The sequence below is a fragment of the Emys orbicularis genome, chromosome 2, assembly GCF_028017835.1.
Source record: "Emys orbicularis isolate rEmyOrb1 chromosome 2, rEmyOrb1.hap1, whole genome shotgun sequence".
NCBI lineage: Eukaryota > Metazoa > Chordata > Testudines > Emydidae > Emys > Emys orbicularis.
This window is the reverse complement of record NC_088684.1, coordinates 183,933,119-183,953,207: the sequence shown is the minus strand read 5'-3', so window position 1 is coordinate 183,953,207 and position 20,089 is coordinate 183,933,119.

The following is a 20,089-nucleotide window of genomic DNA, read 5'->3' as shown; positions in this document are numbered from 1 at the left end:
GGAGCTATCCCAGAGTGCTTCATTGTGACTGCTCTGGACAGCACTCTCAACTCAGATGCACTGACCAGGTAGACAGGAAAAGCCCCGCGAACTTTTAAATTTAATTTCCTGTTTGTCCTGCGTGGAGAGCACAGGTGACCACGCAGAGCTCGTCAGCACAGGTAACCATGATGGAGTCCCAGGATTGCAAAAGAGCTCCAGCATGGACCGAACGGGAGGTACGGGATCTGCTCGCCATATGGGGAGACGAATCAGTGCTAGCTGAACTCCGTAGCAGTAAACTAAATGGCAAAATATTAGAAAAGGTCTCCAAGGCCATGAAGGACAGAGGTCATAACAGGGACGCACAGCAGTGCCGCGTGAAAATTAAGGAGCTAAGGCAAACCTACCACAAATCCAGAGAAGCAAACGGAAGGTCCGGGGCTGAGCCGCAAACATGCCGCTTCTACGCGGAGCTGCATGCCATTCTAGGGGGTGCAGCCACCACTACCCCAACCGTGTGCTTTGACTCCATCAATGGAGAAGCACGCAACAGGGAAGCGGGTTCGGGGTACGAGGAAGATGATGATGAAGACAATGAAGATAGCTCACAGCAAGGAAGCGGAGAAACCGGTTTCCCCAACAGCCAGGATATGTTTATCACCCTGGACCTGGAACCAGTAACCCCCGAACTCACCCAAGGCGTGCTCCCAGACCCTGAGGGCACACAAGGGACCTCTGGTGAGTGTACCTTAGTAAATATTACACATGATTTAAAAGCAAGCATGTTTAATGATTAATTTGCCCTGGCAATCGCGGCCAGTATAGCTACTGGAAAAGTCTGTTAACGCGTATGGGGATGGAGCGGAAATCCTCCAGGGACATCTCCAGAAAGCTCTCATTGATGTACTCCCAAAGCCTTTGCAAAAGGTTTCTGGGGAGGGCTGCCTTATCCCGTCCGCCATGGTAGGACACTTTACCATGCCAGGCCAGTAGCACGTAGTCTGCAATCATTGCATAACAAAGCATGGCAGCGTATGGTCCCGGTGTTTGCTGGCATGCAGACAACATCCATTCCCTATCTCTCTTTGTTATCCTCAGGAGAGTGATATCATTCACGGTCACCTGGTTGAAATGGGGTGATTTTATTAAGGGGACATTCAGAGGTGCCCGTTCCTGCTCGGCTGAACAGAAATATTCCCCGCTGTTAGCCACGCGGTGGGGGGGGGGGGGGGGGGAGGGGTGAAGTGATCATCCCAGAGAATTCGGTGGGGGCGGGGGAGAGGGGTTAGTTGGGTTTGTGCTGCATGTTAACCCGGAAACCGCAGCCCCTCCTTTTACAGTGCAAACCCATTTTAAATGGCCAACCCAATAGGTGCTTGGTATGGGAAATGAGGGCACTGCTGTTTGAAACCATTCCCACATGTTATGAAGGTTAAAAAAGCCAAAAGACTGTGGCTTACCATGGCTGCCTGCAAGCCGAATTCTGTTGCCTGGCACTGCGTGAGTGATCTCTCACACCAAACTGGCAGGCCCTCAATATAAGAGGAAAAATGCGACCTTGTAACGAAAGCACATGTGCTGTGTAATGTGAACAGCAAAATTTAACATGAAAGAGTGTACCCATTGTTCTCTAAAATGTGTCTTTTTTAACCACCTCTCCCTTCTCCTCCACCAGCTGCAAATGTTTCTCCTTCGCAGAGGCTAGTGAAGATTAGAAGGAGAAAACGGCGGACTCGGGATGATATGTTCTCGGAGCTCCAGATGTCCTCCCATGCTGACAGAGCACAGCAGAATGCGTGGAGGCAGTCAATGTCAGAGTGCAGAAAAACACAATATGAACGAGAGGAGAGGTGGCGGGCTGAATCGCGGGCTGAAGAGAGCAAGTGGCGGGCTGAAGAGGATAGGTGGCGTCAGCTTGCTAACAGAAGGCAAGGGTCGATGCTCCGGCTGCTGGAGCATCAAACTGATATGCTCCAGCATATGGTTGAGCTGCAGGAAAGGCAGCAGGAGCAGAGACCGCCGCTACAGCCCCTGTGTAACCAACAGCCCTCCTCCCCAAGTTCCATAGCCTCCTCTCCCAGACACCCAAGAACGCGGTGCGGGGGGGCCTCTGGCCACCCAGCCACTCCACCCCAGATGATTGCCCAAGCATCAGAAGGCTGGCCTTCAATAAGAGTTAAAGTTTTAAAGTTTTAAACTGCAGTGTGTCCTTGTCCTTCACTCCTCCCCCACCCCTCCCGGGCTACCTTGGCAGTTATCCCCCTAGTTGTGTGATGAATTAATAAAGAATGCATGAATGTGAAGTAACAATGACTTTATTGCCTCTGCAAGCAGTGCTCGAAGGGGGGAGGGGAGGGTGGTTAGCTTACAGGGAAGTAGAGTGAACCGGGGGGTGGGGTGGGCGGGCTCATCAAGGAGAAACAAACAGAAGTTTCACACCATAGCCTGGCCAGTCACAAAACTGGTTTTCAAAGCTTCTCTGATGTGCACCGTGCCCTGCTGTACTCTTCTAACCGCCCTGGTCTCTGGCTGCGCATAATCAGCGGCCAGGCGATTTGCCTCAACCTCCCACCCCGCCATAAATGTCTCCCCCTTACTCTCACAGATATTGTGGAGCGCACAGCAAGCAGCAATAGCAATGGGGATATTGGTTTTGCTGAGGTCTATCCGAGTCAGTAAACTGCGCCAGCGTGCTTTTAAACGTCCAAATGCACATTCTACCACCATTTGGCACTTGCTCAGCCTATAGTTGAACAGGTCCTGACTACTGTCCAGGCTGCCTGTGTACGGCTTCATGAGCCATGGCATTAAGGGGTAGGCTGGGTCCCCAAGGATAACTATAGGCATTTCAACATCCCCAACGGTTATTTTCTGGTCCGGGAAGAAAGTCCCTTCCTCCAGCTTTTGAAACAGACCAGAGTTCCTGAAGATGCGAGCATCATGTACCTTTCCCGGCCATCCCACGTTGATGTTAGTGAAACGTCCCTTGTGATCCACCAGGGCTTGCAGCAGCATTGAAAAGTACCCTTTTCGGTTTATGTACTCGGTGGCTTGGTGCTCCAGTGACAAGATAGGGATATGGGTTCCGTCTATCACCCCACCACAGTTAGGGAATCCCATTGCAGCAAAGCCATCCACTATGACCTGCACGTTTCCCAGAGTCACTACCCTTGATATCAGCAGGTCTTTGATTGCATTGGCTACTTGGATCACAGCAGCCCCCACAGTAGATTTGCCCACTCCAAATTGATTCCCGACTGACCGGTAGCTGTCTGGCGTTGCAAGCTTCCAAAGGGCTATCACCACTCGCTTCTCAACTGTGAGGGCTGCTCTCATCTTGGTATTCTGGTGCTTCAGGGCAGGGGAATGCAAGTCACAAAGTTCCATGAAAGTGCCCTTACGCATGCGAAAGTTTCGCAGCCACTGGGAATCGTCCCACACCTGCAACACTTGGTAATCTGCTTTGTTCTGTATGCTACTCCTTTTACCATTTAAAATCTGCCTTTTGTAGTTAATAAAATTTGATAATATAACCCAGTTTCTGTAATTTCTAACAGGGGTTGGGGGGAGAAGTTGTGCATTCCTTCCTCCACATTGAGGGAGGAGGCGGATTTCATAATATATCCTTGGGTCTGCACTCCAAGGGAGGTGGACATCTGAGTGCTGGAGCAAGTCCCTTAAGCTGAGTTGATCTGTAGCTGGGTGTGTGTGTGGGTGTGTGTGTGTTAGAGGAGGCTTTAATTGCCTGGCTCAGCAAGACAGGTAAAAGGGGGCCCAAGCTGGCATAACAGGTAGACTCAGTGGTATCTCAGTACATCAGGTGGCTTCCTAAGGGGCATACCCCATCACAAATGCAAATACAGTCTGCTCCTGATATCCCTAAAATAAATATGAACTTTTAAAGTACACCTATCATACAGTCTGTTCGTCACTAGATGGCGGGGAAGAGCTAATTCAGACCCTGTGTCACCGTGCCTAAGTGGGTCACGGCTGAGAATGCCAACTCAAGATAGACTGCTGAAAAACAGGGCAAACACACCCCAAACTGGTGGTTATTCTATCATTTGAGTTTACCAAGCCAGTAACAAAAGTAGACTTCTGTATCACCACACCAGTTAACAAGAAACCAAAGAACCCACAGTCTTCTTAGGCTTTCCAGCCCCTGGTTCACTACCCAGACAACTGGACTTTATGATGAGCGGTTACTGAAATCCAGAGTCATCACACAAAGTTCTTCCAATCCCAAAGGATCACCACCTCACCAGGTCAAATATATAACAGATTTTACCCGAAAATCATGCTTATAGCCAATCCTTTAGTAACTAAAAATTAAAGGTTTAATAATACATAAAGAAAAGAAGAGAGTTATTAAAAAGTTAAGGAATCATATACAATTGATTTTCAGAGATGTAGGTCAGGATCATAGCAGTGATGTAAATCTGCGAGCTTGTAAAAAGTCTCCTTGATTACCCAAACTAGTTGGGGGTCATCAGTGTCTTCTTCAAAGCTTCCTTGTTAGAAGTCAGTCCAGAGAATTGAAGCAGGAAATGAAGACAAAAGCATGATGTCTCAGTCTCCACTTCTACATCTTCAGCCCAAGAACATGGAAAGTTACTGGCCAAAGATAGAGTCTTGTATCACATGTCACGATGAGTCGCTGGGCCTCCATTGTCCATAGTACTTCTGTTATGTCCTTGGGAGGGGCTTACTGGGCAAGGTGAGTCTCTTCAATGCCCATCATGAGAGTGAATTGTTCTTAATGGGCCATCAACACATGACTGGCTAGTCCTGATGCAAATCTGTCTGAGGGGGGGGGTGTCACCAAGGAACAACACCATGTGTTTGAGATATAAATACGTAGCCAATATTCATAACTTCAGATACAAAGATGATACATGCAGATAAACAGGATCATACTTAGCAAATCATAACTTTTCTAGTGATACCTTACATGACATACTTTATATAAGATTTATTACAACTGGGCAACAGTGGTAACACCAGTGATATAAAGGGTCATTTTTCTTTTATACAGCATCACACCCTGCTTATATGTAATTTGGTTACATTAACGCTAGCATTTGTAAGCAGAAGTTTATTTCTTGACACTGGGATGAGTATTGCCCAAGACATGCATATGCACATGGATGGAAAAAGCAGCAGACGCTGAGCAAGTGGTGTACCTGTAACCTAGCACATCAAAAAACCTGCACACAGTCATGGCTGCTTGAGAGTGTATAGTTAGAAAAAGGAATAAAAATTAGCCTATTAGGAGTCAAAAATAATCTTAGTCAGAAGCTTCTGTTAGTGCAAAATGTTGCTACCCACTTGTGCACCAGAGCTAACTAGGCAGAGTACATGCCATGTGTTCTTCAAAGAGTGCACTGGTATCCACTTTGCTTCCAGATGTGATTCAAGGTGTCATTTTTAAACCTATAAATTTTGACTCATAGATCAAGTAGATCTTCCCCCACCCCATATACCACTGCAGCAGTTGAGAATAGCTGTGGAACTTCCACTAGGAGTCCCTAAGACTTTAAGCTCTGGAGGACTGGCATTTTTGGTGAAGGGCCTTGGACTTTGGAATTCACTCCATGATGGGTTCAAAATAACTGGAGTTTGTAGACGGCGGGTTAATCTGTTAAGAGTGAACGTGTGGGATGTATTGTGGTGGTGGCTGGGCCAGGTAGCCAACAAGGTTCATGCTGTTTTATTATTACATATACTGAGCATAGCCTGCAAAGAGAGTTCAGATTGGAGCTTTATTACAAACCTAAAAAAAGAAATCTCGCAACGTTTGAATGGAAACACAGTCCTCCCTACAAGTATATTGATAGACCACAAATGGCGGTTCTCCCGCTTATCTTCAACCTGCTTTGCAGGACCTAATGCTTACAGAGGGAGGTAAGGTGAATGGGACATGCTATCATACTCAGTAAAAAAAACCAGACTCCCACACCAACCCGCTACAGTTGAGAAATCTACCTTTGCTGTAAAAACGCAACTATATGACAGAATGGTACCAGCAACAAATAATGTCATACAAGTATATTGAACACGTCCATTGGGGCAAGGATGAAATTAAGGACATGCCCCACTGGGTGTTTCCAGCTCAGGAGATGGTGTGAGCCCCTCCACAAACACACCCCTCTCTTCGTTCTTCCTGAGTCTTATTGTATCATCTTCATTAAGAAACCCTCTGTGATTGGCCAGTGTTAGACCATTTTTATTCCTTCTCGAGGCTAGCATGTGCCAAACTTTGTGCCTTACTTTGGTGTCTTGTGTTGTGCAGTCCAAGAACCTTTCAACTATTGGCTAACTCTACAAGGATGCACGAAGTGTGTGGAGAACCTATTTTCAGAACTGTGCCATTTAAGAAGAGGTGGAAAAACCAGAGACTTGCCTGCTGAAGTAGACACCTCAGAGCCTGTTCTAGGACTCATCATTTTCCCACCTCTTCTTATTGTTTTATCACTTACCCGGTGAGGTGGGGGTGGGGAGAGCCCCGAGGGGCTCTTACTTCTGGCTCCAAGTGCCCTGGGCGTGCCAGGTGCAATCTGCTCCAGGGACAGTGTCAGCTGGGGAGTTTGACTTGGGCAGTACACCTGTCAAACCGTAACGCAGGTGCCCTAAGGCAAGCTCAGGGAGGACAGAAACCTCCTGTGGAGCAGAAGGGCAAAAGCTCACTTGGTCTTGATTTTCAGTATGAATACAGACCGTGAAAGCGGGGGCCTCATGATCCTTCTGACTTTTGGGGTTTTAAGCTGGAGGTGTCAGAAAAGTTGCCACAGGGATAACTGGCTTGTGGTGGCCAAGCATTCATGGTGATGTTGCTTTTTGATTCTTTTGATCCTCTTTGTCCAAGTGTGCTCCATTTAAATGGACAATCATCAAAGTTTAACAGCCCTCCTTTGTTAGCCCTGTGGGACATTTAGGCCAAGATAGAGGTAAAAGGAGAGCAGAAAGTCAAAGACGAGACTTACATTCAAAATGGAGCTTGCAGCTTTAGAAAGATATATACAGAGAGTTCATAATCTCATATAGAATGAATAAATTGTACATAGATTCCCTAAATCATCACGAGGGACTGCTACATGGTCACTCTCCTGTGTTCATTATGCACATTGCTGTTATGCATCTGCATATGCATCATGTGACCTTTGCTGAATTGTACAATGGATGCACAGAAAAGGTTCATTTTGGTTTTAAAGGTATTACTGGTTTTAAAGATAGGGAATACTCTGAAAATTGTGATATCCCTAAAATAAATATGAACTTTTAAAGTATACCTATCATACAGCCACCTTCTCGGTCTACCTGACAGATGTCCACAGCACACACTTATTTGTCTGGCATTGCCTACTCAATCAGGTTTCCGATTAACCCATTTTTGCTAGCTTCTGTGTGCTATTTGTCCACCTCTGCCTGCATGTTTCTTTGATATTGTGCCTGGGATGGATTTCAATGGAATTATGTCAATTAACACCGGCTGAGGTTCTGGCCCATATATTCTTACAGGGCTTACCAGAACTAACGTGTATCTTGCTCTGTTTTTTATGCTTATAGTTGTCTCTTCTTTAAGGATGCATTCTTTTTCTAACTGACAAGACAGGATTTGCCCCTAAAACAATACCTGGCTTTCCTAGATCATACATCTGTTTTAGTGTTATTTGCTATTAGACACTAAATCCATTGGACTGTTATTGAGTTACTATAGTTAATGACCAGGCTTTCATTTGATCTTGGTTATTCTCAAATTCCATTCAGGTGAGATTACTTCCAGCATTAGCTCTGCAGATAAAAAGCATTATCTGCTTTTTCTGATATAATCCTCGCTTCCTAGCCTAGAAAGATTCATTTATTGCCTCCTGATAATAAAGAAATGTCAAAGGTTTTGAAGCATTGACATTTTGTTGCAGTTTGATATGTGAGATCAGTTAGACAGCTGCCTTAAGGCAAGCTACAAGATTACTCATCTGATTGTGTTGCTGTGATATGGTTTTGTTGCATACAATTACTATGACTCACGCTTCTCTCTCTGTTGTCAAGATCCATAGAGATGGTTTTTGCCCCAGTTGCCATGGCTATAATGGACTCTAAAGGGCCATTTTTAAAAACCCAGGGATACTTTGCTGTTCTTTTAGATACACATATTTAATTACTAAGATGAAATAAAATACAGTATTTAACACATATTTGATGCTGAACAAACTAGCATTAAATTCTTTGGTGCAGGAAATTTGGGTAACTCAGTGATTTTCAACCAGGGGCCATTCTTAGGAAAGGGATCTTGATACCTGCATTTCAGCCCTGACCACACATCTTCTGGGTAGCAACTGCAGTGCATGGTTACACAAAAAAGTGGCTTTAGGACAGTATTAAAGAAGACCAAATGAAAAATAAACTTATTTTGAGGCAATGGATTTAGATGCCTATATCGTGAATATAGTCATGTGTTCCCCGGGGTGCAGGACTTCAGCTGCTGTAATCTCTAAAAGGCACTAGGCAGTTTATCTTTCTCCTATGTTTGCTGCTGCCTTTCCAGCTGTTGTGTTGTTTACATATTTGATCATGACTGAATTTCCACCAAACAAAGAAAGGCATGAAGCAGCTGCTCACAGTGCACAGACGGGCTGGTTTTTGTTTAGTTGGTCAAAAGAGCCACCAAGAGCACCTTGGGCTTAAGCCCAGCAGCTGTGTGGTCTGCCTAAAGCCCTCAGGGGTCATAGCTGGAGAGCTCCTTGGATAACACATTTCTCCCCTTTCTCTAAATAGATACTAGAGAGGCTGAATATCCAGGGAAGTCAGTTTAATTTCATCTGAAAGTAAATAGGAGGGATCATTTTCTTGAGCACGATGAGAACAGCAGCTTCACATGTCTGTAATCCCTTGTTTAAGAAGATTACAAAAGACATGTTCCAGCAAGAAAATACTGAGATTTAGTTGACAGTGTTACTGCTTTGCTCCTGATCTGTGAGCTGGCAAAGCCAGCCAATATAGTCCAAAAGCTAATGTCTCTCTCAGAGGAAGCTTGTCTTCCAAGAGTTTCAGATCGCAACTTGGAGTTCAACAGGTTTTAACAGCAGCAAAAGCAAAACATCTCACAAAACATTCAAAGAACACAAAGGTTCCACTCTGGCTACAGCAAACCTTCTGTCATTATCTGGTGTGTGGAAGGATGGGGCTCTTTCTTGTCCTGGGTAAATCTGCTCCTTAGCCTCAGTTTTTCTATCATTTAAATAATATTTAATTTGGATGTTGTAAAGCTGTGATGGGGGACACATATCTTTCATGAGCACCTCCTGTCAGTTGGTGTGAACCTGCACATACTCTCTCTCTGCTCCTGGTGCCCCCTGTTGGCTGTTAACCTGGTCAGGTGGGTCTTCAGTGACCTAGCCCTCCACTCAAGTCACACCCAGTCAATATGTGAATGAACAAACCCCTTCTTGGGTAACACAGTCCAACAAATGGTTGGTTGGCTCTCTTCAGGGTCTTCAACCCCATCTCTGGGCCTGTTTAAATTCTAGTCCCTTTCTTGGGCCTTTTAGTACTGAGTCTTATCCCCTTCTGGGACCTTAAGTCACTTCCCCTGTGGCTAGTGGGGTAACCCAGGCCTGCCCACTACTCTCAATCCCAACCCAGAAACCCTACAAAAAGCAGCCACATACTGCTTCCTTTAACTCCTTTGTTGCTGCTATTCCCTGGACCGCTTCTCATGTAACCCTTTCCTTTCCACCCTTACCTCAGGGTTCTCTGTCTGTTCCCTACTTGAGCAGGGTGTCTCTCAGATCTCCTCACTTGGAGAGTCTCACCGCCTTCCTCACCCTTCTGTCCCAGCCCACAACTAATCTGCTTAGCCCCTGCAGCTCCTTTTAACTGAGCCTGCTGATTGGAGGCTTTCCTGCAGCCTCTCTGCAGGCCTGGAGGACCCACGTTCACTGTTCCTTTTCTGGGGAGGGGTTTGGTAGGACCATGAAGCCTTCAGCAGGGGGGCCTCAAAGGGCCTGGTACACCCTGTCACAAGAGTCCAAAGAATGGTCCAAGCCAAATTGCAGAAGCAATGTGCTCATGCACATTCCATGCAATATTTAAGCTGAAAATAAAGTTTCCAAGTTCAATTTAGAGCTGGCAGCCACAAAGAAAAGGTGTTTGCATGCTCAGTTTCACCAGTTGATGGAAGAAATGAAAAGGAAAAAGCTGAGACATTCTAAAGAGCCTAAAGGAAGTTGGAATTTCAAGATAAACCTCTCCTTTCATGGACTACTTGAAAGATTAAAGGAGAAGCTTTAGAAATTCCACAAGAAATCTGTAAATACACCCAGATGATGTCACCAATGCAAACTAAATCTCTACAAGACACTTTTTGGGGAACTAGATCAGCCTAATCATTTATTTTAATTAATTTAATTAATTAGGAGGGTAGGATGTGAAATCCGGGTATGGGATTGGCCACAGTAGAAGAGATTATGATGGTGGGACACTGCAGAAGACAAACAGATGATAGGATGCCAAAGAAAATCATGCAAACACAACCAAGGTCAGTCCGACCTAGAGGATGACCACTGACTAGCTGGTGAGATATCGTACGCACAAACATAATGAGTCTGGGCTTAGCAGAGGAACAAGCCATGGACAGGAATGAATAGCAACACTGTCAGGGCCGGCTCCAGCTTTTTTGCCGCCCCAAGCAGCGAAGAAAAAAAAAAGAAAAAGAAAAAGCCGATTGAGCTGTCGCTGAAGAGGAAGGGAAAGAGTGAAGGACCCGCTGCCAAATTGCCGCCGAAGACTGAAGCGGAGTGATAGAGTTGCCGCCGAAGTGCCGCCAAAGACTGAAGCGGAGCGATAGAGTTGCCGCCGAAGAGGAAGCGAGGGACTGAAGAACCCGCCACTGAATTGCCGCCAGAGACCCGAACATGCCGCCCCAATAACAGATGGAGTGCCGCCCCTTTCTATTGGCCACCCCAGGCACCTGCTTCCTTCGCTGGTGCCGGCTCTGGACACTGTACTGTTTCCTGTGTCTACAAAGATGCTCTGGGAGGAATGCAGCAATTAATTTGGGCGGATAAGATTTTTGTTTTTAATAGATCTTGTATACACACAATGTTTTCCACCTGCTACATCTTATATCTCCCAGCTTCTATTCAGCCTGTAGTGTTTTATATTAGACTTACCATAATATACTTACTTTATGATTTTTTCCCTTAACTGGGCCTAGATTCATCAGACCAGGTGAGCTGTAAGTCTGGAGAGCTGTAAGCAAGGGGACTGGCAGACTTTTATGCTTCTGTGTGAGCCTCCTTGGTATCTGAGGCCAGATTTTTAAAGGTATTTAGGGACCTCATGGGATTTTCAAAAAATGCCTAGATGTGTGGCTATTGGCAGTTAGGTGCCTAGGTACTTTAGGTACCAAAATACCTTTACAAATCTGCCCCCTGCAGCCTAATTCTATTCTATTGAAGGCAAAACTGCTATTGGTTATATCTGGAACAGGATTGGTTTCTTGGAGAGGAGTACTTGCTCATTAGCTGAATCCTTTGCCCTTGTCTTGGTATAGTCAGCAGATATGAACAGGAAAATTAACTCCCTCGCTTCTGAATCCAGTGTAAAGCCTTTGGACTTTATTATATGTGGTTATTGCCCCAGCCACAATGGTAATAATTGTTCAAAATATTAAAAAACTAACAGAACACATTATCCAATAAGTAAATTTGGAATATCTTGTGGACCGAGGCCCTGGCTCAGCAAGGCATACAAGCACATACCTAACTTAAAGTATGTGCATAGCCCCATTTAATACAAGTGAAGTCACAGGGATTACGCACATACATATAGTTGGGTACATGCTTAAGTACATTGCTGAACCAGGGCCAGAGTTAACCAAGAAGGAGAATGTACATACAAGTCACATCAGTGTAAGAGCATTTTTTGCTCATTCTCTTCGCTGTATGACTGGAAGTAAGATACAAATAGAGCTGGTCAGGAATTTTTCCAATGAAATGTTTTTCCTTGGATAATGTGGATTCATCAAATCTGAAATGTTTTGTAGAAACATTTTGGTTTCAACTACCTTCCATGAAAAAAGGTAGGATTCTGATGGAACTGAACTGAAAACTCCTTCAAAATGTTGGACTTTCCTGCAGAACTGAAATTTCATGTCTCAACTAGCTTTAGATGCAAACCAGCTGTAGTTTAGCTGTAAGTGAACATTTGGACTCAAATTTCATAAGCACATCTGTCAATTTGACAACAAAGTCAGATTTATTACATATATTAGCTATATGTATGGGTACCTTTAGCAAAACAGCAATTCTTTCCCTCCTTTCCTTTCCTTTCCTTTCCTGGTAGCATAAGGGAAGGGTTGAATTTTCTGTTAATAATTGGAGCTGCTTTCACTCATGTGAGTCTGCCCCATTGTTGTTGGCAGATGAGAAGTATAGTACAGGCTTTATAGAAGCCTGAGTAGTATGATACTATGTATACTCTGCTGCAGTGTACAAAGGAGTCTTACAAATTGAAACAATTTCCTACCATGAGTGCTGAGATTTTCAAAAGCACAGTTTACCCCCTGAAGGATGATAAAGCTTTTCAATATTAATGAAATGACTTACAGTAAATTTACTGAATGCCGAACTTAAACCATAAACAGCTCACACGAGCATTCAGAGATAAGACGTCTTAACAGAGATAAGGCTACTGCTGGGCCTGTTCCTGGGAGTTGCACATGTTCAGCACCTCTCAGGACCAGACATTTGGACCAGATTCTGGTCAGCTCCTATACAGAAGCACAAGGCGGGCTGAGCAAAGGCGAGATTCCCCGTCATCTTTCATTGCTTTTGGGTTGGCAAGAATTTCAACAGGGCACATGCTTCCTTTTAGTGCTCCCTATTGCTGTGATTGGTACCCAAGCAAGGGAAAAGCCAAGGGTCACATGAGATGGACTCTGGCTCCACCCCACTCCCCTTAACCAGCAAAGTGGGGTGAATTCAGAACAGGGGAGTATGCTACATCCTTTTTCAGAATCAGTTCCGTGAGCCTGAATGGTTCTCTGAAAACACCCACTCAATGTGCAGTAGCAGTCAAAAAAGGAAACAAGGGAATCATTAAGAAAGGGCTAGATAATAAGACAGAAAATATCATATTGCCTCTATATAAATCTGTGGTACGTGCACATCTTGAACACTGTGTGCAGATGTGGTCGCCCCATCTCAAAAAAGACATATTGGACTTGGAAAAGGTTCGGAAAAGGGCAAAAAAAATAATTAAGGGTATGGAACGGCTGCCATATGAGGAGAGATTAATGAGACTGGGGCTTTTCAGCTTGGAAAAGAGACGACTAAGTGGGGGATATGAGAGAGGGCTATAAAATCATGACTGGTGTGGAGAAAGTAAATAAGGAAGTGTTATTTACTTCTTCTCATAACAGAAGAACTAGGGGCCCCCAAATGAAATTAATAGGCATCAGGTTTAAAACAAACAAAAGGAAGTATTTTTTCACACAACGCACAGTCAACCTGTGGAACTCCTTGCCAGAGGATGTTGTGAAGGCCCAGACTATAACAGGGTTCAAAAAAGAACTAGATACATTCATGGAGGATAGGTCTATCAATGGCTATTAACCAGGATGTGCAGGGATGATGTCCCTAGCCTCTGTTTGCCAGAAGCTGGGAATGGGTGACAGGGGATGGATCACTTGATGATTACCTGTTCTGTTCATTCCTTCTGGGGCACCTGGCATTGGCCACTGTCGGAAGACAGGATACTTGACTAGATGGACCTTTTGTCTGACCCTGTATGGCCGTTATGTTCTTATGTTCACTTGGTAAGAGCTTGGATCTCCATTGTTACAGTAAGTGGCAGATGATAGGTGGACAATTAATGTATTTTTTAATTAAACAGCAATGTCTCTCTATATACTTCAGTAATACTCTTGATTTACAGATGCTTCAGTTTTTTGTTTAATTTTGAATGTGTGGGTAAAAATAATAGTAATTAAGGACTTAGCTTCCTTGGGAAAGAAATGCTAGGAAAGTAGGAGTTGCACTACAAGATCAGACAGACCCAGGGTCCATCTAGTCAGTGTCCTGTTTCTGAGCCTAGCCAGCACCAGATCCTTTAGAGAAGGGTGCCAGAAATCGTGCATTGGAGGCAGTTATGGAATAACCTGCTCATACAAATAGCTTATGTGTTGTGCCGAGATGATTATGGAAACAACTAAATAATGAAAAGGATCAATTACTTCCTGGTAAACAAGGTGGAGCTGGGAACATTAATTACACTGGAAGAAATCATGGAAACAAAGAATGTAGATGAAGATTACTGCTTCATTCAAGAGCATCTTTCTGTACTACGCATATTTAAGGGGCTAATTTAATTATTTTTATTTATCTAATGCCTAATGTGTAGCCATAGCCACACATATATTATGCAGGACATGAATTAGGTACAAGGAGAGTTAATGGAATAGATTGATACAAAGGAAGATCACTGAAAAACAACATCCTTGGTAAAACTATAAATGAACCTTTTCAGAGGTCCACATTAATCTAGATCAGTGGTTCTCAAACTTTTTTTCGCAGACCACTTGAAAATTGCTGAGGATCTTGGCGGACCGCTAAATGATCTTTCCAAATGTTGTTTGTACCGTTAGCTAACTATTGTAAAGCACTTTGGATAAAAGTGCTATATTGAAAAAAACAATAATAAACATTATTTTGTTCTACAAATAAAAACACAACTCGTATTTTAATATCAGTAGTCTTACCTTTCTAATGCGATGGATGTGTCCTCTCTCCCCTGCCACAGCAGCCACAGAGCTGAGGCGGGGAAGGAGGGCCGTCTCTCCCTGGCAGCCGCAGCCCTGGAGCTGGGGAAAGTTGCCTTTTTCTCTGGCTGCCACAGCCCTGCATGCCCCAAATTCCTCCCACCCCCTCTTCTCACCCCACTGCCCCCTCCCACCTACCCACTATTCCCCCCAAGGCCACCACCTCACCTTACATGTGCGTCTTCTCCAGGGTCCAGCACCTACTTGGTGGAGCCATGCCTGTGTGGCTCTACTAATTAGGTGAGTGGCCCTTCATTCTCTCGTGTGTGGCCACCCAGGCGCACACCTTAGAAGGAACTATCTGCAGAACACCTGAATGGAACTCGCGGACCACTGGTGGTTTGCGGACCACAGTTTGAGAACCTCTGATCTAGACTATTAAAATTGGCTGAAAATAGCAGAGTGCTGGGGAAAAGTGAGCCCTCCTCCGATACTTACACATGAAGTAGTCAGTGAGAAAAAGCTTCATCAACTTAAATCCTTGAGCCTAACTCGTAATGAGTGATGCACATAGATATTTGGTAACAAAGGCCGCAGGCACAGAAAAGCAGCTTCAAGATTCTGTTAGTTAGGTTAGAGAGGTTACCCAGTGCTGTTACCTACATTCCATCCCCTTTAACTGCCTTGCCCTGTGTGCTTTACCAAGGCAGAGCTCTGAGATAAGAGATCTTGATGGGAGCTGTAAATGAGGGAGGAGTGAACTTGTTGGTCAAGATTTTTCAAAAATAGGGGTCTAAAGTTAGGCTTGTTAAACCCATATTTAGGTGCCTAAATACGTGATCTGATTTTCAGAAGTGCTGACCACCCTGCAGCCATCCTTTTAAAAAATTGTACCATTATTTTAATATAGAGCTGTATGTGTACATGGTGGTGACCAGTAAACTGGGCCAAACTAGCTCTGCAATGGAGACTTGCAGCATGACTTCTATGGCTCAAAAAAGGAGGTAATTTGGGCCAAGCTTTTAAAAGGTATTTAGGTGTTGCACCACTCGGTGTTGCGAGGCCTAAGTGACTTAGGAGCCTGAGTCTCATTTTCAAAAGTGATTTTGGCACTTAAGAGACCAAGTCCCAGTGAAAGGCTCCCTAGTGCCTAAATCACTTTTGAAAACGAGAGAAAGGCTCCTACGTGACTTAGCCCAGATCCTGAAAGATATTTGGGTGCCTAATGCTCATTGATTTCAATGGGAATTAGCTACCTAAAAAAAACACCTTTGAGGGTTGGGCCTTACGGCATGTAACATGGAGTGGAACAATGCCTAAATACCTTTAAAAATCTGGGTCTTGGACCGTGGCTCTCCTTGACTTTTCTGAAGATCCTGGAAATGAAATACAGAGGAAGTAACCCTGGAAAGGAAAAATCCTTCTCCAGTGGAAGGGAAGTATAATAACGGTAGTGCCTGAAGACATGAACTGGTAATGATCCATGTGGCTGTTTGCCCAGACTGCAAAGAGAGATATTCTAACAGCATGGCTGAGTAGTAATTTAGGATCATATATGTATCTTTATATTAGGGCTGTCAAGCGATTAAAAAATTAATCGCGATTAATCACACGATTCGCTGTTAAACAATAATAGAATACCATTTATTTAAATATTTTTGGATGTTTTCTACATTTTCGAATATATTGATTTCAATTACAACACAGAATACAAAGTGTACAGTGCTCACTTTATATTTATTTTTGATTACAAATATTTGCACTGTAAAAAACAAAAAATAGTATTTTTCAATTCACCTAATACAAGTACTGCAATCGCTATCATGAAAGTTGAACTTACAAATGTAGAATTATGTACAAAAAATAACTGCATTCAAAAATAAAACAATGTAAAACTTTAGAGCCTACAAGTCCACTCAGTCCTACTTCAGCCAATCGCTCAGACAAACAAGTTTGGTTACAATTTGCAGGAGATGCTGCTGCCCGCTTCTTGGTTACAATGTCACCTGAAAGTGAGAACAGGCGTTCGCATGGCACTGTTGTAGCTGGAGTCGTAAGATATTTACGTGCCAGATGTGCTAAAGATTCATATATTCCCTCATGCTTTGACCACCATACCAGAGGGCATGTCTCCATGTTGATGACAGGTTCTGCTTGATAACGATCCAAAGCAGTGGGGACTGATGCATGTTCATTTTCATATCTGAGTCAGATGCCACTAGCAGAAGGTTGCTTTTCTTTTTTTGGTGGTTCGGGTTCTGTAGTTTCCACATTGGATTGTTGCTCTTTTAAGACTTCTGAAAGCATGCTCCACACCCCTTCCCTCTCAGATTTTGGACGGCACTTCAGATTCTCAAACTTTGGGTTGAGTGCTGTAGCTATCTTTAGAAATCTCACGTTGGTATCTTTTTTGTCAAATTTGCTGCGAAAGTGTTCTTAAAATGAACATGTGCTGGGTCATCATCCGAGACTGCTATAACATAAAATATATGGCAGAATGTGGGTAAAACAGAACAGGAGACATACAATTCTCCTCCAAGGAGTTCAGTCACAAATATAATTAATGCATTACTTCTTTAACGAGCATCATCAGCATGGAAGCATGTCCTCTGGAACAGTGGCTGAAGCATGAAGGGGCATACTAACGTTTAGCATATCTGGCACGTCAATGCCGGCTACAACAGTGCCATGCGAATGCCTGTTCTCACTTTCAGGTAATATTGTAAATAAGAAGGGGGCAGCATCTTTTCCTGCAAATTGTAACCAAACTTGTTTGTCTGAGCGATTGGCTGAACAAGAAGTAGAACTGAGTGGACTTGTAGGCACTAAAGTTTTATATTGTTTTGTTTTGAGTGCAGTTATGTAACCAAAAAAAAATCTATATTTGTAAATTGCTCTTTCAAAACAAAGAGATTGCACTTCAGTATTTATCTGAGATGAATTGAAAAATACTATTTCTTTTGTTTATCATTTTTACAGTGCAAATATTTGTAATCAAAATAATAATATAAAGTGAGCACTGTACACTTTGTATTCTGTGTTGTAATAGAAATCAATATATCTGAAAATGTAGAAAAACATCCAAAAATATTTAATACGTTTCAGTTGGCATTCTATTTTTAACAGTGCGATTAATTGTGATTAATTTTTTTGAGTTAATCGCATGAGTTACCTTGATTAATCGACAGCCCTACTTTATATATTTATAGTTAAAAATAAACTACAAAAAGCCCCACTGCATCAATGCAATGTTTTATTGTCAGCATGAGGCCAAACACCAGCTGACTCCCTTACTTGTTTATTGTCCCTCTTTCTCCATAACTTCTGTTTGTTCTTTATTATTTTATTTTTTAAAGAGTAAGATATTTTTGTGGCAGGCGCTGAGACTACTCTTGGGTTTGTTCAGCACCTAGCACACCATGGCAACAGGCAACAAAGAATAATGGGTGGGCTTTTTCAATAGCATCCAAGTGGTTTGTTGGCACAAGTCTCATTGACTTGCACTGGGATTTGCGCTGCTACATCACTTCAGCACCTTTGTAAATTCCACCCAATATTGGACAACTGCAGGAGTGAAAGCCTGGCCCCATTGAACTAAATGAAGGCTGGCTTTCACCTCAAGTATCTATATAATAAAGTCCATACATCTAGTCATTCCCTTTACATTCTCATAGTAGATTTTTGCAACTCAGTCAATCTACTATCTTGCAAATATCATCTTGTCTTGTTCCCCTTAAGGTACAATGCCCACAGGCAAAGAAGAATATTTTCTGATCCAGAAAGCGTGCCTCCTGAGTTACAGAATGTATCTTGGCGCTCACTTGTCTGTTCACATAGGTCACGGTCATCTTGTAACAAAAACTCAAAAAATGTTCATCTTTGAAGCCCACCTGGTCCAAAGTTCCAGGCAATTGAAGCAGCTGATTGTTATTATTTTACTGTCTGTTTTCCCAGAACAGAGATTAAACCCACAGAACTCTTCACATTAGAGTTGGTCAGAGAAATTTTGATGAAACCATAGTTAATGGAACTGCTTGCTCCGATGAAGACTGATGTGTTCCAATTTTGCCAGCATTTCATTTTGGAATGAAAACTGGAGAAAAAGTTCTGACAATGTTGAAACATCCCATTTTGACACTTTCTGAAACATTTCAATTTTTCACCTTTTTGTTTTTATTTTGTAGGCTATTATATATTAGAATAGACTATGACATTTAAGAAGTTGAAGTCAAAATTGAAACACTTAGCTCAACTCAAAATAATTCCCTCCCCCAGAATTTTCCTCTGTGGAGAATTTCAAAATGTTTGAGTTTTCGTTCCTATTTGGAATAAAACCAGATGTCAAAATCCTTTGCAAAATGGGACTTCCATCCTCTGCACAACTCTGTTCCTCATCCTTTCAAACGGGCATCTATTACCCTGTGGACTGAAAGCTGAGGAAGACAAAATGCCATGCCTTATTGCCACTCTATTTCTGGCAGTTTTTCCAGCTTAAGTAATTCAGCGAAGCTCGCCTTAAGCAACCACCCAAGGGACTTGCAAATATCTGTTGCCCAGTCGAGTTGGCCTTTGATTAAAGGTTGAACAAAATGGTTCTGGATTTCTTGGGGGAAATTCTTCAGTGGTTGCTTAAGAGAGGTGTTCCCTAATTGAGGTGGATCCACTTCATTAGCAACCAGATGTTTGCTTTGAATAGGGACAGTGCAGTGTGCCACCACCTCCTTGATTTGAACACGGATTGCTCAGACTCAGTGATTTATTTTTTTCTCTTTTTTATTGCAGGCATGAATACAGAAACAGGTAAACAGCTGAGCCGTAAAAGCCTCTCTCAAGCCATGTTTCAACTAAAATGTCATTGTGCTCCGGCTCTTGATACAGGCTGCTGCTTGGCTGTAACAAGATGATGTCAGCAACCTTGGCTGGAGCTGCCACCCAGCAGCAATAACAGCAGCTGCCAGAGAAGTGTTCCCCTCCCCACGTCATATGAGAATTTCTTTACGGCACTTAACTTTACAAAACACAGTTGTAGGGCTGATCTTACATGCAATCGACAGATCAGTCTCAGTATATTTATTGCAAACGCCTTGAACATCAGGACATCAAAAATGAAATAACAATATTCCATTGTATAATTACAAAGAGTAGATGTCTGTAACCAGTGGACCAGAGATATATCCAGGGGAAAAAATGAAAATGAAGGATTTCCGTAAACAGTACAAATAAAACATGATGCTGCCTCCACCAAAGCATTTCACCCAGTTGCCTGCTCTGTTTGAACTGGCTGAGTTGGCAAACTCTTGCAGGGGAAACACAAACCCCTGAAGTGAAGTACTTTAAGGAGTAATT